Below are 25064 nucleotides of genomic sequence, written 5' to 3' on the forward strand. Positions count from 1 at the left end.
TTTATGGTATATTCAAAGTCATACCCAAATTAAATTAATAGTGAACAGATACACACAAGACGAACTGGGCAAGTGAGAATACTGCCACCTTACACCAGTGAACCAGACTGGCTTGCACACCAAAAACATATACTGTCTCCAAAGAGGGGTGGCAGGTCACACAAGAGATGGACAAATGACTTCAAGAGAGTGAGGGTCGGTTATTGCTCATTTTCACTTCTTTAAGTAAGCTAGCTTAGGTGAGCTAAGTTGCAGAACAAAGCATTCAAGCATCTATCCAGACTGATTCAATCATTAGCTGACATGCTGTACTTAAGCTCCTACCAAGTACCAGCTTCAGCTAATCATTTCAAAAGCAAATGTGAATGCTGTGCATATTGCAGCATTAATCTCTGTTATTGCACAGCCAGGTTATGTAACTAAAATACGGCACACATTGAGCTGATAGGAGCCATTTAAGCACATACTACTCATTACACAGCCCTTGAATGTAATAGAGGGCATGAATAATAGCTTGAGCTAAGAGTCACCTGGTAGCAAGATGGACACGGATGCTTAGTTCTTAAATATGCAGAAAGCAAGTCTACAACACCGGAGTATGCCTATAAATGTGGTCTGTTTTCCTTTTCTTCTCTGAATTTGTACTGCTGTTGGAAAAAAAATCATAAACATTACCAAAGGCTGCTGAAATACTAATTCAAAAGGTTAATATCAAAGACTGCAAAGATTAAGAGCCACAATATGTATCAACTCAGCAACAAATCAAGCATCAGCCTCTTTTGGTGGAGACTGTTTTGTCAGCAAAGGACAAGACTTCCAAAGGCAGCACCCTTGGCAGTCACAGGTCCATCTTAAGCTGCAGCTTCACCACTCACCAACATCCTTAAGTCTGCCAGCATCAGTACACACGTAATTGTCACCAGTGATTTGTAATGACTGCAATAGCATAAGGTGTAAAAACTTTCTTAACAGAGTATTTTGACTTGGTAGGATCAAAAAGTGATTATACAATGATTATACAAGTGATTATTGCTACAATACCAGTACGTTGAGGGGAATGGTAAGCCTCCAAGCTAAAGGCCAGATGAAAAACAACCGAGGAACATCCCCTTCATCTATCCCGCAGTCAGAAGAGGACACTGCACTATCTTCAGTCTAGCCCCAGACACTGTAAATATCTCAGAGGAAATAAATCCTTTTTTTGATGGCTTGACATCCTCCATGGAGGGCTGGTGCACTGAGCACCTTCCTTTTCTTGATAACAAGAATTCTATCAAATGCGCCCTGGTCCATAAAGTTGCTTTGCAGAATCAAGAGCAATGACCAACAGGGACAAGAAATAGCCCCATGTTTTGCTTTGAAATTTTGCTTTGAGATCTCCAATTTCATTACTTCTCCAGACCCCAAAAGAACTAAGGTTTTGCAAATGCTACGCATAAAATAACATTATACACACAGAGCCAGAGTAAAGCACAGAAATAAGTCACAGAAGAATTCTTCATTCTTTCTCTTCCACCGACTTGCAGACCATCATCTTGGTCGCTGTTCATAAACTCCATGCTGCCATCTTGCTCCCAGTGGTTTAACTTGCTGAGAACTCTCGCACTGATGTAAGCGGAAGGAGGACCGTATCCCCACAGATCCCCAGAGCAATGAAACAAGAGCTTTAGTGAAATACCCAAGCATGTCACAGAAAGGCAGAATATGTTTTCCGCCGGTCCTTTACAAAGCGCACTCTCTACTACACCTGATTACACTCAGCTTTCTAAACTAGTGATCCACAGCCATTCTTAATGAAAGAAAGCCACAGCGGGGCAATCTGAGACAACTTACCAAGAAAAACAAACAAACAAACTACAGCAGATAAAACAGTATCTAGTTTATTACATATAGAAAGAGATTTCCAGAATTTACAAACACCCACATTTTCATTCCAGGGAAAGAGTTAATTTGAAAAGTTCACCCTTTGTTTTCATTTTGTTTTGTGGTTTTCTGTTTTGTTTTTTTCCCCCTATTCTTTACAATATATACAATGGAAGACTTTGATTTCTTTTTTTTTTTTTTTCTGATTTTTTGTCGGTTTCTGTGCAATTGATGAATTCAAGTTGCCATTTGTAAATACCATGTACAGTAAAGTTTGTCTTCATTGTAGTTAATACAGATTATTATTTTACAAGGCGTACAAAATTACTTTTCTTCTGGAAAGAAATCAGCTCAGTATCAGGGTTATCTTACAACTGATAGTATCAGCAAATATGACTGTACAATCAAGGCCCGGGGACCAATGACTCGTATTATATTATTTTCTGAATTACAATCTTAAAACAAGAATAGTACCCTACTCTATTCTTAGAAGCCTTGTTTTAAGCAGGTTTCCCACTCTGTTTACAACAGAATATAGTATACCTCAGTTCCACATCAAAAAAAGATGTGCTGTAGGAAAAGTTACATTTTAATTAAAAAAGTACATGTATAAATCAAAACCTATGTTAAATATTTAATACTCTTCAACCAACATTAAGTTTTGTATGTAATAATTTACAAGGATGATTTGTCATACAGGTTTTCAGCAGCAAATGAAGTTGTGTAAATGTGCTAGTAAAATACCCATTCTCACCATGACACAGTGGTGGGCACATCAGTTCATTGTGGCCAGCTAAGTCCTTACGGTAGAGGATTAAGAGAGACTCATAGTCCAGGTGTCACAGTGCTTCTGCTTGGCACAACACAGGATGTGCAGCTCAGTCAACTAACTCCTGAGGTTTGTGTAAAGTAAACAAACTGAACTGGATGCATCGTACCCATTTACAGAGGAAGAGGAAGAGGAGGAGGTGAGGTCCTAGTTGTGGTAACATGAAACATTTAGAGTCTCGATACCCATGAGTTAAAAGAAGGATTTGCTGAGGTTGTATAGGTCGTCATTCTGGAAAGGAAAGAGAAAGAAAGTTAGCATCGTGGGCACTGTAACATTTTCCTGTGATTATCACATCACCCCTGACACCCTCCACCTTTTTCTTTTTCCTCTTTTAAAGTGTTATCACTCAAACTGAAAATGTTAGCACCTTGAAGAATTACGGCGTACACATTTGGACTGTACTCAAGCACCTGAATCACAAGAGCATTTAAAACAGATGTCAGCAGTGAAATTACAATCAGTCAGAAATACTTTTAGACTTGCCAGAGATTCACCTAAGCAGAAACGATGTAATTTTCTATACAGATTACCCCACAAAAGCTCCTACAGGTAGGTCAACAGTAGAAGTGCTTTTATGGGATACATCTACATGAGCAACAGAGGACGATGGAGTGAAACTCGGTGCCAATCTGCCTTGTGTCCTACTGGGAATCCCCTGGCAGACTCATCAGCCCTTGGCAGGTCATGATCTCCTTGCTGGAAGAACAAGGGTCAGAGTTGCACATCAGGGCACCAGCAAGAGCTCCAGCTGCCCCTAGGCCTGGCTGAATGCAGGCCCATACAGAGCCCACCAGCAGGCAGCCACAAAGAATCATAGAATTACTCAGGTTGGAAAAGACCTTAAAGATCATCAAGTCTAACCGCATCCCAGTCTACAAGCAATAGCGTGTACAACCCCAGCACTTCTCTCTTCACACTACAGCGGGATGTAGCCATACCTACTGCAGCCTGAGCAACACCCCCATGAAATGAATATTGGTTTTGTTTTCACTGGGGTTAGAGGACTACCATCATTTACATTTTGGGGGTTTCACATAAAAACTGATGAAGATAGACTTAGACTTTACATAAATGTGTGTCTATTTCTATATTAAATATTAACTAAGCTCCTGAAAATATAGGTAAATAGTGTGTTGTCCTCCGTACAAATAAAGACTTCCCATACACATGTTGAAATATAAGACTGAAAAGACCTCCTGTCCTATATTCTTTAATTGCCCAAGAAACAGAATTTATTTTCTGCGGTCCTTCAAGTGAAAGGAAAGCCTATCCTTGCAAGTGATGTGTGGTATGCTGTGAAAACTCCCCGGAGAATTACCTCACAGATCTCTTATTTACTTCCAACTTTCTTCTGCACTTGTATTGCAACCTCCTGGAACGTTCTGAGCAGAATATCTATATACAGCTTTGCAGCTTTCAACTATGCCTGACCTAAAATTAGCCAGTAATGCCATACTGGATTTATAAAGATTAACGACAAAAAAGAAATGGCTTAAACTAAATTGAAGCGTAATGTGTGCATTGAAGTGCCCATTTCCAATCCATCCTGGGTGCAGCAGGGCTGCAGGAGGAGTTTAGTGACCACTGGTAGGGCCACCAGTCTCAGCTTCTCTGCACAGGAGAGGCAAGAGGAAGGAGACAGGTGTCCTACATCATTGGAACTTACTGTGTTAAGAGATTGAAAATATTTAAACAATAATTTGCAACATCAAGACACAAAGTGACACCTCTACACTAGCCTTCAGGTAATCTCAACTGGAATATATAATCTGGGAAACAAAATGGTTTGTCTAATGCAATTCATCACCCATTCAACCAGTGCATTACAACTGCTATTTTAAGAAGTCGGAAGAGTAGGAGAGGAAAGAGTTAACAAGTCTCTATGAAAATGAAAACACTTCCCAGAGGAATTCACTAAGCAAATAGTACCGAAGAAAATCAGAGTTACAGCAACTCAGACACTTGAATCTTAAAGTCCTGGGCATGTGTAAATGAGTTAAAAAAAAAACACAATAACCACAAAAAACCACAGCAGGCTCAAATATCTGAGAGCTTAAGACTCCAGATGAAGACAGAGTCACGCTGGGTGTGAACAGAACCGGGCTGTGCTTCATATAAACTTCAGCTGCTGGTACAAGAGGAGGCAGGACGTGGGCCTTGTCTTCATGCTTGTTATTGCACCTCCAGTATGTCCGGAAGTGCAATGTGGAAAACTACTTGTCAAGCAGGAAAAGTATTACCAGACCACAGCTCAGCCTGTCAGTCATTTCTGACACTACCACTATTCCAGTTCACAAACCTCAGTGACTTCGTAACCAGCACCATTAAGAAGTACTTTTTAGAAATTATTTGTAAGAATTTCTACTGCTCACCAAGATTCGAAAGTTCATTAGAAACTATTTACTATTGTGACCTAACAAAAGAAAGCACCACCAGCGTTCAAACTTCAGTTTAATTTAACAACCCCTTACTGAAGTTATTGGGGTGGCAATGCACACGTGTAAAACCTGCAATTTAAAGAAAAAAACAACAACCAACAACCAAACAACACAGGGAAAGAGAAGTTCTCTTCTAATTTCACGAGCAGAAAAAATGAATCCTATGCTATCCACCCTGTGAGATTACTGACCGCAATGATTGTTTTCATCTCCCCAGTTCCTCTTAAAAATCTCTTTCTGGGCAGCAGAGAACAGCCACCCCTGCTGCTGTGACATGACAGAGGTGCCTGCTCTGCCTTTATGCACAGCAGCGCCCAGAAAGCAGCCCTTCTGAGAGTATGCTGCTGCTCCAGGGCAACTGCCGACAGCCAACCTGGAAGGCTTTGATCCAGGGAACTCTTGATTGCACATAACTTCCAGCACAAATCCCCATCCCCGATTTTAGTGTACACATGTTCTTTGTTAGACTCAAAAGAATACTTAATTTTTTGGCATAATCTCTCTCTTCAGGGAATTATTACAATATGTTTCAAGGCGGAAGCACCTTATAAGGTACTGAAGTCATCAGCTGGATACCTCATTGTTTCTTATCAACAACCATAAGCATTTCCTTAACAACATATAAGAACAGTGTGGAAGGCAAGTGTTTTAATAGAGAGCACTAGGACTACAGTGAGCTGAGGTAAGGATCATTAAAACCACTGACATCACTGTTGGCAAGCATGGAAAAGGGAAAACCTGTGTTTAATCTATTTCCTATTGACCACAAGCTTTAGCTGGAGTTCCCAATAATGCAGTTAGTGGTTGACTTTATGGAAAAAATTACTGATGCAAGAAAAACGTACTGAAACAAACAAGGATCTTTAAAAGTTACTACAATGTGCCTTTGACAAGCAGCCTCTGCTCAACATCTGTTACAGCACACATGCAGATAACACAAACGCGCGTTCCAGCTGGCAACGCTTTCAGCTCCAATCTATTAGTCCAGGCTGGATACAACACAACCAACTGGAGTTTCTATTACAGCTCAAGTCCCATTCTTAAATCCAGTAACTCAAAATAAGTCCCCTTTATTCCCATTATGGGGAACTGGAGGAAAAGCGTATTTAAAGTCCTCTCACTAAGCAGAAGGTCTCGACAATTTCACCACGTATCTTTCCTGAAGTTAACTGAATTTTTGTACACAGAGTAGACGCACACAGGACGTAATTGCTGCAGTTCTTCCATCAGCCTCGCTCAACCAAACGTATTCTTCAAAACCGTTCCTAACCCACCAGCATCGTATCTGAAATGATGAGAAAGGAACAAATGCTTTTTGGTTTACTTTAGGATCATACAGTGCATCTTATTCTGTGAAGATTAAGAAGCGACTTAGTGCATAATGGACACAACTAAGCAGAGAAACTAAAAGGTCAGGAACAAAGGGTCAGAATTAAAGAGACAGCCATGAAGTAAATACAGCAGAAGACCCACGCAGAACTTCACAAGCCCAGTCTGCACTGAGCCTGGGCACCCACTGTCTGCCCAGGTAACTAAGAGTCCTTAGAAATCTAACATGGGTTAAATACATTAAGCAGTGACGAAAGACTCTTGTATAGCTCTAGTCTTGGTGACATTTGCATGTGTCATCATCTAGCTATAAAGAATTAATGCACATCTCCTTGAAAGCTGAATTTCTCCATGTTTTTGCCTTCCCCATACTCGTGATCTTAAGTAGTGTCTGTTTACATTTTTCTTGGCATTACTAACATGCACACAGATACGGGAAGTATTCCATTTGGATAAATTAAAAACATCAACCAAGACTTAAACTAGCTCAGATAACTTCTTTTCAAAGAGATGCAAATATATGGTACAGTTTTCCCAATCTCACTCAGACCTTGAAAGAGTAAAGGAATGCAAGAAGAAACAATGGTTGCTCTTGTATGTTAATTGCGGTCTGAATTCTAACAAAAGGAATTCAAAATAGAACTAAACAAGGTAATTACAACGTTGCTATTTAACTTGACAGGCTGTAATCTACATTTATTAAGTCTAGATGAGCTCTTCTTCATTGTAGCCTAAAATGCCTATTTCAGCTTTCCCCTGAATGGTATAAATGGAGAATTACTGGTGATTTGGCTTATCAAGTCCTTTCCTACCAGACTGAGCAGTTGGATTTGGTGTTTTCATCCCTTTTTCTTCTTCACATAGCCTATCATTTACTGATGGAGGAACTTCAGGACAAGTAATAGGCCGTACAGTCCTTCCGCCGTGAGTTCAAACAAAATTCACTCCCATCTTCTCCAGAAGGACAGAAAGATGGCAGGGAAAAATAAAACAAAACACAGACTTTTAAAAAAGGATGGTGAACAGAATCAGGTTCTCACACTTAAAGAAGCTCTTACTCCCATTTCCTGTGTTCTGAGCATGGTGGGAAAACACCAAGTAAACCACAGACATTCTTTGGACGAGCTTCTGCTCGGCAAAGAGTTCATACATCTGATTTCAACTTTACAGCACGTCAACCTGATTTAGGCTCACACAGGACAAAACTGAACCCATCACTGCAGTCAGCAGGAAAGGCTGCTGCCACGGGCAGGAAACCAAGGACTGACCGCCAGCAAAACATCTGGCTTAGGAGAGAGTGGCAGCACTAGAGGTCAGATTTGGCCACTTCCACCTGTAAGGAGCAGGAAACAAGTCAGCTGTTGGTGCTGATATACAAAGCTTTTGTTGAAAGTAATTCACAACAGAAAAATTATTTAAGGTATTCTCCTGCTCTATCGTGCAGTCAGAAGTCTGAGCAAAACTGATTTGACCTAAGATACGAATTTCTGATGAAATAATTCCATCTTTCATTTTTTCAAAGCTACAGAGCCTTCATTTCTCTTAAGGTCTTCAAAACATACAAGATTTAACTAAAGTTTAAAGAGAAATACCTTGAATTCCATATAGTCCATTTAATGAAGAAATTCTGCATTTTTTCTCACAGTGATGCAGCAATTAAAAGTTACAAACAAACAACAGATGCAGCCCCAGATTCAGGCTGTTTCTTGAGTTGTTGTTTTTTTAATGTTTGTTTTTTGTTGTTGCTATCTCAGTGACACGTAAAATACAGGAAGGGTAAGCTAAGCTGTAAGTTGGACCATCGTACTCATTTCTTCCCACTGTGTAAGGACAGAAAGTATCTTTCTCCCTCCTTTGCTAGCAGCCCAGGCCAAACAATCAGCTCAGGGCTGAGTCCAACATACATGGACAAATTCTCTTTTATTTCAGGGCCGAAGATATTTACATTCATATGAAGCCTAAGAACACAGAGTCTCTCTAAACTGATACTCCAAAAATCACACCAAATCTTCTCATTGAGCTCCTGTAACACACCTGATAGCACTGTTTGGTTTTGGTGTCCCATGGATAGATCCACTCACAGCCCAGTGTCTTCCTCCCTCCCCACAGCTGTGCTGTATCCTAGTGAGAAGGATACCCAAGACCAAGCGTGTCTCATCCATTTACTAGCTTCAGTCTTCATGGGACAAAACTGCTGCTGTTTATGAGTCAAAAACAGTAGCAAATTCAACAGAAGGGGTCATTTACTATTTTGGAATTTACTGTTCAGTTCACTGAGTTTTCAGTGTCTAACCCTGAACGATTTGGGACACACATGCTCCCCCAGTGATCCCATAACGCACTACTAGGTCTAGAAAGCTAAGGTGAAAAATGCACTGTGTCTGCCTGCATCCTTGCATCAATGACGTTACCAAGCAGCATCCAGAAACACATCTTCATGACGCTACTTATTTTTCCAAGGAACTTTCTTAGCAGGAGTTTTTTCAATTTCAATTTGCTTTACTTATAACTTTTATGGTAGTTCAGAATTCAGTAAACTCACCACTGCTGGGAAACATTACAACTGCTCTCTCCCTATGGGGAAGCAGATGATAAGGAAGCACCTTTAGATGCACTCTCACGCCCTCAACTTGAAGCCAATTTAAACTCACAATTAAATTTGACCAACTTGAGTGCACTGAAACTGTGCTCATACTGTATCAAACAAATTATATCAGCAGAGGAGCTCAGTAACTCATAAAGCACAGCGTAGCTTTCACATCATCAGAATACATCTCAGTCACTCAACTTTCAAGTTCATTATCTTTCTGTTCATTTGTGTACCACTTGCCTTTCTGCACTGCAGTCTGTTTCCTCATTTCTGCAGCCAAACATCGGCAATTCCCCTCTGCTCTTCTGACCCTATTGTATAATGCTCATTTTCTGCCAGGCTATCTTTTTACAATATGTGAAAAATAAAACTCGAGAACAAACCACAGCAACAATAAACCCTACCTAACAAGCTCTAACTACCTTGAAACCATACGACACATGCTAAATTGTAAGAGTTCCACCTTAAAGGAAAGATTTGCACCATTTGGATTAGCCAGAGCCATTTTCCTCCCAATGGACGTTAAGGGGAACAAGGCAGAAGAAAAATGGCACTGAAAAGGAAGACATACAGAAGCCCCGCAGGGGATAACCTGGCCGGTTGACCTTCCCTTTGAAATTTTGCCAGTGCAAATTAAGTAGCTTGTCTGCAGCACTTCTGGCAGCAGCGTGGGAAGGAAGTTCTGCAGCGATTTTGGACGAAACACTTCCTCAATTCCCAACAACAGCACATTAAATATCAAAAAGGATAATAACGATAATAAGGAGGTACTGGCAAACACATTCTCAAACACCAGCTATGAAAGCAGAGGAGGGGATGAAAGGAAATGAAATGTCATTAAGTAGAAAAAAATGTAACAAGGTTCAGAAAGCTAAGGTGGCTGCAAAGCATACGTTATTTTGACACCACTTGCCATGCCTTAATAAAAAGCTGTACCAGAAACAGAAAAGAAAATAAAGTAGTGCTTTATTAAAGTAAAAGGAAATGGCTTTCGATGAGAGGCAAAAAGACACAGTAAAGTTTGTAACAACTCGAAGCTGTACCAGAAAACAGTTAATTAACCACAGACTGGGCTTTTCACCAAAATATCAGGGAAGTCCAATACCAACTGAACTGCACTAGCTGCTTTGTCCCATTTTTGTCTTCGTATAGCAAAACAGTAATAAATATTACAAGTCTTCCTGTGAAATTTGCTTCAGTAAGAACGTGTTGTCACATACATCCACAGCTTACTTCTAGTTTCTTGCAACTGGCACTCAAACTCCGTGCTCACAAATTCCTGAGCTGCAAAGCGCAGTGGTTGGGGAACACAACCTTGACACCAAGGGGTTAAGGAAACACCAAGAAGGAGGAAGACCTGAGATCTAAAGCTCGTTGTTGGTTTGATTCCCTACATAGCTCCACTCAGGTTGCTCTGTCTGGGTCTCACATAAAATAGACAAAATATCTCTCTGCCCATTTACTATCTAAATGAAATTTGCTAGTGAGGAGGACATTGCGATGTCTCAAACACACCCAGTTAGCTGAATATCTAAGGAATGATGTTCATTCCTTATCTTCCTGTCTCTCAGTGCCTTGACCACGAGTTGAGAACTTCTACCTGATGGAAGAGGGCAGGCTGTGAGTGACCAGACAGCAGGGTGACAAGTGTTTTCAGAGGGCCCACGTGATGATGGATGCAGGGCAGCATCTGAACAGTGCACTATAAATACAGTATTTGGCCAGCTGTATATCAAGGAGAATAAAAATAAATGAATACTTGCTTCATTCCCTCAATACTATTTACAAACTGAAGAAGAAAGCATTGTATGCAAGGAAACACTCATGTCCTTATTCTGTTCAATACTATTCTTAGTACAGCCTTAAAGGACAAGAATGCATATGCACGAGGCGGGGGCAAAATTATCAATGCTTAAAAAAACCTAACGAGCAAAATTTCCTATATTCCAAGCATTATTCAACATTAAAGCACACTTGTAAAATTAAGGAAACACTACATGCAAAGAGAATTCTTAACTGGAAAAAGAAACAAAATCCCGGCATAAGAAAATACATTTTTATTCACAGAGCACACGTTCCACCCTTTAATAGCACTGATTTAATGATGAAGATATTCCGGACTGCAATGGGATTAACCTCAAAAATAATACTGAGCACTTTAACGAGGTCTGAGTTCATGGCTGAATTATCTGCTCTGCTATGAAACACTGAAATGGATGTTTGTATATAGATTAGGCTTTCAAAACAATTGTCATCCCATTTATTTTCAGAAACCATAGTAACAAAAAAACAGTAAATACAGGGCGATGACAGGGCACAATGGAGAACAAAGTTGGATCCAAAACAACAGGGCCACCTCAAGCTGGAAGCTGAGGGGCAGAGGAAGCAGCACCTGGCAGGCACTCAGGGCCAATCTGGATACAGCTGTGAGTTAAATCCGAATTATAAACACCAATCAGACAAGCAAGCCCTCTGCTGTTGTTTCTTCAGAGTTTTGCTCAGGGAAATCCTAAAAGGCTGAATGGCTGCCAACGCCGTATTTTAAAGCCACAAACAGCTTAAATGGACTAGTCTTCACTTGATTGCTATGATGTCCAATGGGAAACTGATGAACAGTCACAGTAATAACTTAACTTCTATGCCAATCTAGCATTGTGAGACCATGATTACACAAGCAAAAGTCAAAGTAGGTAAAAGTTGTTCCCATCACCAAATTTGCAGCCAAACATTTTAATGCAGTAATTCTTTTTTTTAGAAGCATATATAACAGAAATTTTCTCCATGTACTGCAAGCTGTTCACCACAACATCAGTAGGAATCTCACCAGATGATAGATACTGTATTATTGTGACACATAAATCTTCCATCAGTTGTCACATCTAGTATTAAGGATAACCTTTTAGAAGTTATTAGTGTAAGTCAACAGAAAATTTGAAGCATATAGTAATACAGATTAAAGGCTTAGCGTGCACACAAAAGGATCTGCACGTGATATTACATCTCATTAAAACACCATTAAGGTGTCCTGGTTAATGAGTGATTAAAAACATCCACTCAACATTAACCCTGACAAAATATGTAACAATTCACCTTTCCTACATAGTATGACTACACTACAGAACCTCATACAATGGGAGTTTCTCTGTTTCTGTGACCTAGGACAGGAACTTGGGTACCAAGAGAGGAACTTCTAAGTATTCTGCTTGGGCTGCTGACGTTCTCAGTGATGACAGGTGGAACTGATGGCACAGCTAAACCTCTCAAAAGAATAAACTGCATTAATCAGTCTTTTACATCCACTTATTAATTCAAAACGTTACTCAAAAACACACATTATGTAGCAAAAAATAAACAACAACGAAAAACCACGCTCCTGGAACACCATGTAGCTTAATGTTAGGCTGGTTGAACGTCAGTAACAGTTTAGGAATGGTTTCATGATGCAGAATCCAACAGGCAGCGACTGAAACTGAGTCTTAGTAGTTCAGAGTAGAGCAAACAATGGAGCATAGGTTTCTTATCTCCAGAACTAGGCTTACTTTTAGTCCTGAGCTGACTGAGATGAACTAAAGAAGCAAGAAGGAATAGGAATAGAGACAAACTATATAATATACAATATTCTCAGGACAAATTATTGCATCTGACACCTGTGCCTCCTTTTACCATCATGTCTTCTAACAACTGTATCACACTGCTGAAATGTTTGGGAGAGTTCAGCCATATGCAAAATATCCACTGATTCAAATGCCCTGAAAATAGTCTTTGTAGGCACACGTGTTTTCTTCTCCTTCAGTGTAATTGGATTGCTCAACTGGCAGTTGAACAAGCCAGTCAAAGGGCAAAGGCATTCATCTGAGCAAAGCAGAAACCTGGTGAGTTAGCACAAAAACAGAGACAATTGATAGCATAGAGAGCTGACCACCTAAACAGGACATAAAAATCAACTGAACTTTGACAAAGATACAAGATTTCAGATATATCAAGCTGTCCTGTGCTGTGTAAAACTCCATGACAGAGTAAGGACCTCCTTCTCAGAGGCACAGCTTTAGCTGAGCAGGTGGGGATCAGTGCTCCCAGCAGCCCCTGTGCCCACAGCACCATGTCTGCTGGGAACTGCAGTGAAGAGTGCAGAGGTGTGTGGAGGCAGGACAGGACAGTGTAATGAATGAAAAAGAAAGCCATAGGAAGGGGTTCCACTGCTCACAGATCATCTGCTTGCATTGTTGTTTTGCTTGGAGAAGCATTTTGTCACTACTTTTACTGTTACGTAATGTGCAAAGAATGTATTCAATTCTTAAATATTACATGAAATTTCAGGGTTTGTGCATAGCATGTGGGAGATCAAACAAGATGGATAACATTCCACTCAGTCTTCTAGATATCATCTGAAAACCAGAAGCCTGCAATACACTTCAGAGTGCAGTCCAGACAAACACCTGCATTGGAAGGAGGCAGCCTGAAAAGCAGAACAAAAGTACCAGTGGCTGTAACATTCAACAGTGCCATTTTCAAGAAAGCTCTCCCTGTTCAGACCTTGGTAACCCAAGCTAAGGTGAGATTACAACCAGCAGCCACGTCCTGGAGCAAGCCTTGAGGTAAGTCACTTCCAAATCCAAGGCTCCAAAGCAAGGAAGTTTCACAGCAAGGTCCCTTCCAAGAACTCTCAGAAATAAGAACTGCCCGGAAAGGAGGAGGAAAAACAAGGAACACTTGTTTTCTGCACTAAACTGCTTCCTGTACTGGCAGTGACAGCTTACTACTACACTTCATCCACAGCTTCAGTAACAGCATCATCATCATCTCTTTAAAACCGTTCCTTTCAACTTGTCAAACCTGCTTCATTTCCAGCCACCAGCCGTGCAGAATACTTAATGAAATGCTTGATTTTAATTAAGAACAGTGACAACTGGAATTCAGAGCTCCTGAAGCATCTATAGACATCTTGCTCTAAGACAATGCAATGAAATACAAACACAAGAACCTTTCCATAGGTCAGTATCCTGATATTTCAGCAAGGTGCAGCCACCTTTCCAGCACTCCTTTTTGTCTCTGATTCTCTTCTGACTACAAGTCACAGCTGCTAGAAAATGATGCACCAAGGCCTGTGCAGCTTGGATGAGGGGTAAGTGCAGTGCAGTGGGAGCACCTGCTTTGAGAAATAATAAGTGAAAGGTGCAACAAGTTCTACTGTAAATACAGCTTGGCGATTTCCAGTTATTTGGAGTATTGACATAACAAAGTATGGCTTTCAAACAAATACAGCACCTGAAATTTAGAGATAACTTCCTTCCAAACTTCAAGGTCACTGTTCAAAACGAGCAACTCATCAGAGCTACTCAAAGTATTGGTTGGAAGGGGTGGGAGGCACACCGGTCCCACTGAGAGCACCCCTGAGGATGGTCAGACTCTCTTAGGTAAAGCTTTCCGATGCATTTCCACTGAGCAGATCCCAGTCCCCAGCCATTCAGTGAGTTCAATAGTTTAGGCAATCAAGGTATTTGCTGGCATTATCTTTGCGTAACTGTAAATAGAGACTTTCTATTTAAAGATTTAAATACAATTCTCCTTTGCTACTGCTTCTGTTTGGCAGCTATCTCCCAGATGTGCTTGGGGGATGTAGCCATCCTCCTACATTCTATGCTAAGAGCTCCTTGCTGCTATACTACTTCTCAGCCTAAACTTTCAAGAATGAAGTAAACAACACGATTTGCCTGCATGGTTCCTTCATTCAGAGCCATCTCAAAGCAGCAAAAAGTAGTCATAGATCCAGACAGATGCGAGATTTCAGAGCTGTGTAATGTAAATGCTGAACTGGCCACTTCAAGTATATAAAGCATCACTCCACTAAGCAAAGCTATGCTTCACTGGAAGTCGAATGACAAAATTAATGGAAAGGTAGGAAAGGAGAGCTCGCTTTTGGAAACATCCCACAGTTCCCAATGAAAGTAGTGATTAAACCAGTGAAGAACACAGATGTCCACTGACATTTTCCTTTAAAAGAAAAAACAAACAACCCCACACCAAAACCATAATGCTGCAGTCTTCATTTACAACAAACTTTAAAGCAAGTAAGCAGGATGCATTACAAGCATCCATCAGACTGGGCCCCACAGCTGCCCCAAAGCGCAGCCCAGGGCAGGCACAGCAGCTGCTACCCCGAGCAGCCCACAGCCCGCACTGCTGGGAGCCGGCACTGCGCCGCTTCCTTCTGACTAGGGAAGCCAGCGTGCAACCAGGAACAATACGTTTATAGCATTATAATCCATATTCTGTAATATATAAACAAGTACCCATTACTTAGAGGCCACAGATGAGCATAATATTAAATAGTAATAGAAAACAGCTGTATTTTCCTTCCCAATTGTTTATATTTCTAAGGCATCCGCTCTTTAAAATATTGTCCATTCAAATCAAAACATGCTGTGCCTGAACGAAGGACAAAACAACAACAGTAGTTTTAAAACACTCCACTTCCTGCAATATTACGCAAATTAAACTCCAGGCTGCAGCCAGAGCAGCTCATGTACTTCAGAGGGTGAAGCCACCACAGACGTACAGGGACAAGGGGCACACACCGCTCTGCAGCACTGCGGTGATGCCTGCCTGCGTTTCTCTGTGAGCTAGCCTACTTTTTGCCTTGGCTGCAGAACTTTGCTGTTATCTGCCCCTCTACATGTATGCATAGACTGATTGCATACTATACATACGTGTATACAAGCATATCAAGTACATACGTATGCACATGCAACTCAGAACATCCACTCTTATTCTGCTGATATGGGTTAGCAGAAGGTAACATTTTTCTCAGTATTTCCTTCAAACATCTCCAGTGTGTTCCACATTTCCCACCAGTATTAACTACAGCTACCGACTGTACACACGTTTATCAGCCACTAGAAAATAACCAACCCCAAACATATGATCCAGAAGCTTCCAACGCCCTCATGACACTTGGGGTCATGAAGCTTATAAGGCGAAAACAAAGACACTACATTCACTGGTAAGCTCAGCAGTCGAGATGTGTGCTCACCAACACTGCTTGAAAACGTAACAAGGGCTTTCAGCCGCCTTGCCTTTCACTGTCATTTCCTACAAGACCACATTCAAACATAATTCTGTTACCTGCACTACAGCAGCAGCCAAGAGAAGCTGGTTGGAGCTTCTGGGGGGGATATGGGATTGGGACAGATACGGTTACAAACCTGCAGACACCATCTCCTGTCATAAACACATTCACACAGAGCTTGCAGCTGGGATTTCAGACACTTCATAAATAATATCAATTCACTGCTTGCAAAGCTATCTGGAGTCAACAAAACCCAACTATCTTCTTTCCTGTGCATCACAAAATGACCTGTAGATGCCCAGTGATAGCTTGGCTACCATGTTACAAAATAAGTAATAGTAGTTAGCAGCTAGGTGAGTTAAAAGCTCCCCTGCACATGTTCAGTAGTTTTCTTCATTTTATTTACTCAGTATTGGTTTACTTAATACAAAGATAAGTACAGGCTCAGGGCTCTTGTGAAAAGCTTCCTCATGCTGGTTGGAGCCACAAGCTGAGCAGTGAGCCCCTGTTCCAGCAGGGAGCTCCCCATGCACACAGCTGCAGCAGCTGGAGCAGAGCAGGGTCGGAAGCTTCCCTCTTTGCACCATGCAATCTGCAGCAGTGTTCCCCAGCATTCCCCCCCTTCCCTGCCTGCTCCATGACTTACCTGTTCCTCACCCACTTCACAATTTACCTATAAGTACCAGATAACCAGCCCACAAACGTGCTAATAAACCAAATGCAGCACTTGAGAGAGAGCTGTAATTACCTCAAGTTTCCAAGCTCGCCTAACAGCCTGCTGGCTCTTGTGCATGGGAAGCACTATTCTTGAGGTATTTATTTTTGTAACTTCGGAGAGATTACAGCGAAACCTTTAGAGCGTGCAGCTGAGCTGTAAGTTGATGAAAAATATTTGTTGCAAATAAACACAACAGTGAAATGTCAGACTTCCTCTGTATTTTGTTTTTACACCACTCACAGAATATTTTGTCGTCAATCAACAACTTGGTTTCTCTGGCAATATCCCCCCAAGAGGCCCTAAGAACAACTACTGGTGCAGAACACCATGGACACACTGATACTGTTCTTCATTAAAAAAATCAAGTAACTTCTGCAACTAAAGATGAAATATGTTGAAGAAAAGATTGCGTCAAGTCAACATGTGGCCACAGCCCAGCATTAATGGCGTCCTCTGCAGCACAGTGTGTCTCAGCAGAGCTTCAGTGCTTGCTGGAGCCTTCATATCTACTTCAGTGAAAACCAATACCTCTAGGTTTCAGTGCTGGCTGTTTGTGTGAAACTAAAGTTAGAAGTCAGGCTGAGCTCCATTGGGGAATCAAGACAAGTGCGCAGCCAAGAAAGCTGATGCGTAGGGAGCCTGATCTCATTCTTACTTGAGTAAGGAAGCAAAGGAAGTAAATTCACCTTCTGCCAACAAATGTCAGCCCGCATATTCTGAGAGAGCAGTAAGATGTGTATTTTCAAGTAATGTGAAATGCAAGTGCACGCCATGCGGAGCCAGCTACCCTTTTACAACTAGCCTGCATTGTAGCAGGTGATCTGGGCTGAGTCACAAATCTCGCAGACTTTGAGATAAGTTCCAAGGAGGTGCTAAAGTTAACTTTGAAAATGTACAGCACAACTTTGACCTTCTCATAATGAACTGGTAACACAGAAAAGGGCAATCACGCCCACCAAAGCACCCTGTGCTTTGTGGGAGCAGAAAAGCTGAAGAGATTACATGGGCACTTCACTTATTGCTCCGAGAGAAACAAGGAATTTTCTGCTCAGAGAACTTCAGAGGTGAGAAGCTGACAGTACAAAACACCACTGGCAGGACGGCAGCTCACAGCCCCAGTGACCTGCATGAGGCCAGCCTGCAACTCTCCCACCTGCAGCACCTGGACACGCTGAGCTGCCAGAAACCATGCAAGGCTCCATGCTCTGCAGCGCCAGGAAGCTGTGACAGGGAGAGGCCAGGAGTCCGGATGGAGGTTTGGAGAGTTCAGCACTCAGTCTTTTTGTTAAAATAATTCCTCCATTCTAACAGCAAACGTGACAGACAGGCTGCCAGCCCCATGCAAGCCAGAGTTACAACCAGAACTCAGAATACAGCTTATTTAACAAATTATCAAATGCTTTTTCCTCTTTCTAACAAGCTCCTTTTGTGTTTGATCCAACCAAGCTGCATCTTTTCTGTCTGCAGTAACATCCTGCAGCAGCAGCTGGGGACATTAGCTCTGTTTGTCCCCACTGCCCAGCGCAGAGCTGCGTGTCTCCCACTGCCTTTCCTGTGCCTTGAGCTGCTTGCAGGATACAGCTGCCCAAGAAGCCCTCCTGACATGCTGTGTTATGCTCAATTACTTCATTATTAGGCAAGAGTATTTTGGACAGCTTTTGCCAACCTCTCAGAACTAAATAAGCAAGCAAAGCTTCCATTCCAACTGCCAATAGGAATGCATATATATTAGGAAGCTGGATTGGATTTCAGTTTCTGCTCTACAAATATAGTTGAGAGGAAAAAAAAAAAAAACAACAACAACCATCAACACAACAAACAGCTTCCATAGAAACAGAGAAACAGAATTGCTACAGTTGTGCAGGCTGAGAGCTCTCCGCCGTCAGCAGTGAGCAGGCTGTAACATTATCTGTAAGCATCCATCTGCAGAAGAATAATGCCTACGCTTTAAGTAGCAAGGCCACTTGAATGGATATCGAGTACTCTGAATTCATCACCCTCGGTATGCAATTTACAGCTTTACTTAGCCACAGTCTTGCACTTCTCTTTATGCTGCATTTGTTAAATCCTCTCTCCCTCAAAAGCACACTTGGGTGTGTACTTCCAGCTGCCATTTTTTTCCTCTCTATTTCATCCAAAGGTGATGAAACTCAACCCCACGTACCTGCAGGCAGTGCTGGGACTCAGCTAGGGCAGCGGGCAGAGCCTGGCTAGCACCACCATAACCCATCCCTGCCCACTGCAGCAATGCGGCACTGCGAGGAGCGCTGGGTAACAATGGAGGGGAAAAGCAGCCCAGTACTTATTCACTTTAGCCTCCCACAAAAAGCCACCCTTGAGAAAGACTTAATTTCCCCTCCTGCTTCTTCATCATTACAGCTGATGATTTATAGGAAGCAAAAAAGAAGCCGCAAAACCATCCACCTCATCACTGGTCTCCCTCGGCACTAGAGCAAGACTTCGGTAAGGCAGCAGGCTAAGTGAACTCTGCTGGGCTGTTCAGCAGGCATACCCTAGAAAGCAACAAAAAACTAAGGAGGATTTCTCCACACACTTGTTTTCCACTGCTGCATGCCACGGCTGGCACCAAGCCATCCGAAATCCTAAGCCTCCTAAGGTCAGGTCTTCAGTGTCAGGGCTCATCATGTTACCAGCCACTCGGGTTGTTCCCTGTTAGTGCTTTCTCCCCCACCCACCAGCAGTGGCTTGTAGATACGTTCAGCATACTCATTCAATGCAAATTAAAACTCAGTTTTCATCAGTGGATACTGCACTGACATTTAACTGCATTTTCATCGCATTGGATGGAAAAAGCAAATATTCAAAAAGGTACAAAAAAGGATACAAAGTTGGTTCCAACAGCAAACAGTAGAAATAGTTCACAGGAATACTGACATTTTTATGTACAATTCATATTTTAATGAGAAAACCTTCTCTTGTCCAAAGAAGAAAAGCTTATTTTTTCTTTGTTTCCAAAGTTACTGAACAAGCTTTGCTTTATATACTTGTATTCTGCCTTTAAAAATTAACTAATCAGAGGCTCCTTTTATACATCCCATGAAGCTGAAGCATACTGATGAGATTTATGGTCTCCTTCAAGGACAGACTTCTATATAACTTAAGATTTAATTTACATCTTGAGCTATGAAATTCAACCTCAGCACTGCGGAAAGTGTCAGGGAGGGCAAGAAGACAGCAAGAAGCAATCAGTGGGCTCACACCCAGCGAGATAACTGGGACAGCTCTGTCCCAGCAAGAAAAATTCAGATGGATAAGCCCACATATTATATAATAACCCATTTTGCTAGTATGGTCTTCTCACTGACAAATTCTGGAGTAGCTTGACACTAGGCTAAGTAAGGTAAAGCCCAACTATATTTGGGTGTAGGCAGAACCGAGCTCTTCTTACTGAGACAGTTTTCCTGCAGGATAAAATAGATCATAGGATCTAGGGTCAAGTTTTTCTTTTTAAGTAAACCAACAAGCCAAGCAAAAACCAACAGAAACAAAACTTTGAAAGAAAATCCCTCATCCTTTTTCCTTTTTCTCATGCCATTTTCAGTATTTGGCCAGACTGCTTTTTTTCAGTCTTGTAACCTCTTCAATCTTAAAATCATGCACAGACTCCAAGTTCTCGTTATTAACCCGTCTTTTAGAAGACTTCCACTCAGATTCCTTCTAAAAATATGGCAGAGAAGATCACCAACATCACTAGGCACACTGCCTTCCAGTTACCAGTGCTACCTGCCTACAAGCCACGGCTTTACTGAAGTTCACTTCCAGAGAATTCTACAAAACCACATCCACTTGAAAACAGTGCAATGCTTTCCCTTACACTCTAACTTAGGAAGTGCTCAGATTCTCCAGATCAGGATTCAGTGCCTTTTAACAGAGGTTTTTACTCTCACTCACAAGCACAGTCCCCCCCAACTAGTTGCATCAACTTTCAGCATTCTACAACCTACTCCAGGGAACGTGCTATGATAGGGGGTTGGACCAGATGCTCTCCAGAGGTCCCTTCCAACCCCTGCAATTCTGTGATTTAATGACTGGCCACTCTGAGAACAGGCAGAGGCTGAAGAATCCACATTTATCAAAGTGCAGCAGGACAAAACCAGACACCAAGGAATATGTCACACCAATCGAGTGATGAAATGTATTTGGAGTTCTGTTGCATAAAGGAAGCTACATCTAAATCACAGTATCACAGTATCGTGCGAGTTGGAAGGGACCTTAGAGATCATCGAGTCCAACTCCCGGGATTCGAGCCTTCTGTGTAGCAGAGCAGCAGTTTTACTACTTGCGCCACAGGGGGGATTCGAACCCTGGGTCTCTGGTGTTGCAAGCAGCACTTCTACCAGCTTTATCACTGGTAGCTGAGCACTGTCCTGAACCTTTCCTTGTAATCTGAAAGGAAAATGATAAGTGAAACCCCAGTGAATCACATTCCCAGACAAAGGTCCCAGCCTTTTTTTCCTGGCTAGAAGGAAGAAAATTTTTTCCAGCTTACTGTAAGGCAATAGCCAGGTCAGCTTGCAATACTGACGAATTTAAGTAAGCAGATCAAAAGTCACCCCTGGAGGTAAAACTCACTGAACGTGCCAAAAAAGAAAACAACAACAAAGAAAAAAAAGCCTTCTTGGTTCACCCCCAGCCCTGCTGCAAATGGTAGTATGACTTCAGGAGCACAACACAAGGATGGCAGGGAGCACAAAGGCTCAGTGTCAGAAATGCCCGTTTGGGTCAGACCAACAGCTCCCAGCACCCAGAACACACCTCCAGCAGGGAAGAAGGGCCTGTTTACAGAGAGCCTACAAACCATGCTCTGGGTCCATTTCCCTCACGCCACTTTCTGACCACAAGTTCTCCTAACCCTGTCCTGAACCTGTTCAGACGATCTGTTTTCAAAACACCCTCTGGCTGCAAGTTACTGCTGTGTAAACAAACACTTTCTTCAATCTGTTTCACCAAGCTCTGTGTTCACCTTACCCACCACATTCACGACTTTGTAAACCTTGATCGTGTTGCCCCATTCATCTTTTCCTCTCTTCACTGGAACCTTGTAAATGACAAAAACTGTTCCTCGTATGTAGCAAATTCAGCTCCCTGTCTATGATCTGCCTTTCTCTGTACCTTCCCCAAACTGCATCTTCCTTAAGGTGAAGACACCAAAGCTGCACCCAGTGCTCAAAATATGGGCATACCAATGGTTTAAACACTGGCAAAATGACACCTTCTTGTTCTAGTACCTTTTTCTGATGATGTCAAAGGCATCACTGGTGTTTTCTGTCTGTTTTTAGCTGCTGTTGTTCCACATTTGAAGCAGTGGTTCTGGAGAACTGTCAGTAACATCATCAAGGTGTCCCCCAGCCTGCAGTCACCAGGGCTGAACTCAGCATCACACTGCCATGGTTTACATTAATTTCTCCCTCACGGGAAAAAAACATACAGTTGAAGACTCATATTTACCTATGTGAAGGTCCATCTACCACTTTTTTTTTTCCCCACTCCGTTATGTGATGGCCTTCTGGAACTTCTCAGTGCTGACACAGCATCTGACTGCTTGGTTTTCACCAGAACTGGAATTATTTTGAGGCTGGTGCAAGCTAACAAATCAAGCCCTGGGTTTGAGTAATGCCCGGAAGCCACAGCAAAGGCAACTGAGATCAATCACAAGCTCTAGAGCTACTTTATCACTGTGGTAAGACTACTAAAGACAGAAGGATTTATTAAGACAGAAATAAGCGGCAAATTTTAAAAGAAATTAAAGAGAAATAACCACACCTCCGTGACTGACAGTAGAGAACAGCACAAAATTCTCTTTTTCTGTCATATGGTCTGAGTGGGAAAGAGCATCCAGAAGGGTTTTGAGACATTAAAAACTGTTGTCATGAAACAGAGAGTGGAAAGACCTGAATTCTGGTGTGAAAGGGTTTTTTCTTGGACATTCTGTGCCACTCTATTTATTGGCAATAACATCAGCCCCTTGTTTATTCTATAGCAAAGAAGAAAAAACCCATCTTGCTCTTTCACCTATGAATCACTTAGGGAAAAAAAAAGCAGGATCAAGTCAGAATGCTGTATTTTCAGAGCATTTCCTTTGACTTCCTCCTCAACAGACAAACGCTGATCCACATGCTCCTCCAGATCATGGAAGGAGCAAGAGGTTTCAGAGCAGACAGCTAAGACATGGGAAGCATCAATAAGAGCAGATTTGCGTAGTAAGAAATTTCACACAGTAAATGTTAACACTGCTGTGGTGCCCACCAAACAGAACAGCTCAAGGCACTGCGCTGTGTGTTGCAACACGGTGCAGCCTCTCAGTCTTGACCACGCAACCAGCAGCTCCAAATTCCATAGAGAAAAGAGGGAAAGAGCCATTCGGCTCCTAATTACCACACATCACCATTTCCTCTCACAGCACGCTCTGACTTGCCAGTTCTGTACAGGGAATGGTGTTGGCTTCAACAGACGAGTAAAAACAAAACATTATTGAGGGGCAAACTTGTCTTGAAGGAGAAAGACAAAACGTAACACCTTTCCTACTTATATAGATTTTTATCTTCCCTTTTCCTTATGATTTAAATATCTCCACAATCGCGGTAGTGATTGCGGCCTGTTCACATTTTCTAACAAAAGATGGATTCATTCATTAAAATGAAGCCTTCCCCAAATGCTCTTTCATCCTACAATCATTTCCCTCCTTGTCCAACTCCAGATGTTCTTTCCGCTTTGATTCCGCAAGACAACACAAACCTGAAATACAATTTCATAAACTGAAGAAGACATTCCACTTTCAACATTCCATTTGCTGTCTTTTCCATTGAACAGTGCCTTAAGCGAAAGTAACGGTAACACAGTTTCTATTTTAGTTCTGCTTTCCTCACTACCTTCGTGTGAAGGATTTGTTTCCAAAAGATTCTGAAAACTGTATATGCAAGAACTTGTTAGTACGAGGTTGCCAACACACACGTGTTCAAGATACCAGCATGCGCTAAATCATGCTTTCAGCTCCACGGACCCAATCCTGCACATCCTTGCTTTGACTAACTTAGTTAAGAGACAAAGATTGCTACTACCACGTTTACCCTGGCACAAATGCTCAGCACTCCGCAGAAAGACAGGAGCAATAAATAACATCATTTATAACCTCTTTAAGACAGACAGTAACTGTCTCCAACATTATAGCTCAGCCCACACCTTTCAACTTCTTTGCTTCGTTTCAAATCTTTTGGATTCTTCCATCTGCGTTTGCCATTAAAAAACATTAAACTCCCTTTAAAACATGCAGTACTTTGTAATAGAAAACTGAAGAGCTGACAAATGAAATGAAGGCGCTGTGTGAAAGACAAACTTATAACTCCAGTATTTGCTACTTCTCAGAGCTTGGCCTCAGCCTACCTCACTGACAGACCACAGCACAGAGGACATGTTTGCCCTCAGCTGACCAGCACTGCTCATGTGCTTTCATTTATATCTGTCCTGCTCCACTTGAACCAATTACTCATTTGAGGTTCCCTGCACCAGGACTTTCATCTGTTACGGCATTAAGTTGTTAAGGGAAATGAGGCACATGATGATGACAGGTCAGTGAATTTAAGATGATTATTTATTATCCTACATCTTTTATGAGCTGGTCATGCTTGACCACAAGGATAATGAACGCCGCAGAGAGGCGCAAACTTAACACCAATCTCATCCCAGTTAGATGAGATCAGAGCACAGCACTGTCGGTCAGGTGCAGCCCAGCCTGCAGACAAGCTCGGGTCCTGTCAGCAGCCCTGCAGCTTCCCAAACAGCTAACCCTGCTGCTGGCCCTACTGAAACAGCCTGCGCAATTCACACCAAACAAACACACAAGATGGTGGTCTAATGAGCTGATATTTTGCAGCAAGGGAGAAGGACTTCAGCGCTAATTAATGACTCTGAAGAAAACAGAATGCAAAACAAACTGTACAATTGCAAAAGAAACAGTATGTATATTGACAACGGTAAAAATAAGTAAACACTGCACGTGCACTCTTCAAGAACACCTCATTGAGTGCTTGTGAGCACTGTGTTTGCTGGAGTCTGAGCTGCCTGAAGGGCGTGCACAGCCCCCTATACTGACGGCGCAGGTCCTGCCGGTGCTACCAACCCCTCTGCTTGCTGACAACTCTCCTCGGCCTCTCCAGCAGAAGTGAGGCTATCCCAGGAGCCAGCTTCAGCAACCGAGCATGCTAACAGCA

At 42.1% G+C, this 25064-nt stretch overlaps 1 protein-coding gene across 1 annotated transcript in view; it reads right to left on the reverse strand.

Annotated features, from left to right (window-relative positions):
- Positions 1–1865: 1865 nt before the first annotated feature.
- IRS1 (insulin receptor substrate 1) overlaps positions 1866–25064 on the reverse strand; it is a 43936-nt gene continuing 20737 nt past the window's right edge. The window contains exon 2 of the mRNA XM_072344842.1: positions 1866–2923. The gene's annotated coding sequence lies outside the window, so the exon portion shown is untranslated. The remainder of the gene's footprint in view (positions 2924–25064) is intronic.

This window comes from Excalfactoria chinensis, chromosome 9 (genome assembly GCF_039878825.1).
Source record: "Excalfactoria chinensis isolate bCotChi1 chromosome 9, bCotChi1.hap2, whole genome shotgun sequence".
NCBI lineage: Eukaryota > Metazoa > Chordata > Aves > Galliformes > Phasianidae > Excalfactoria > Excalfactoria chinensis.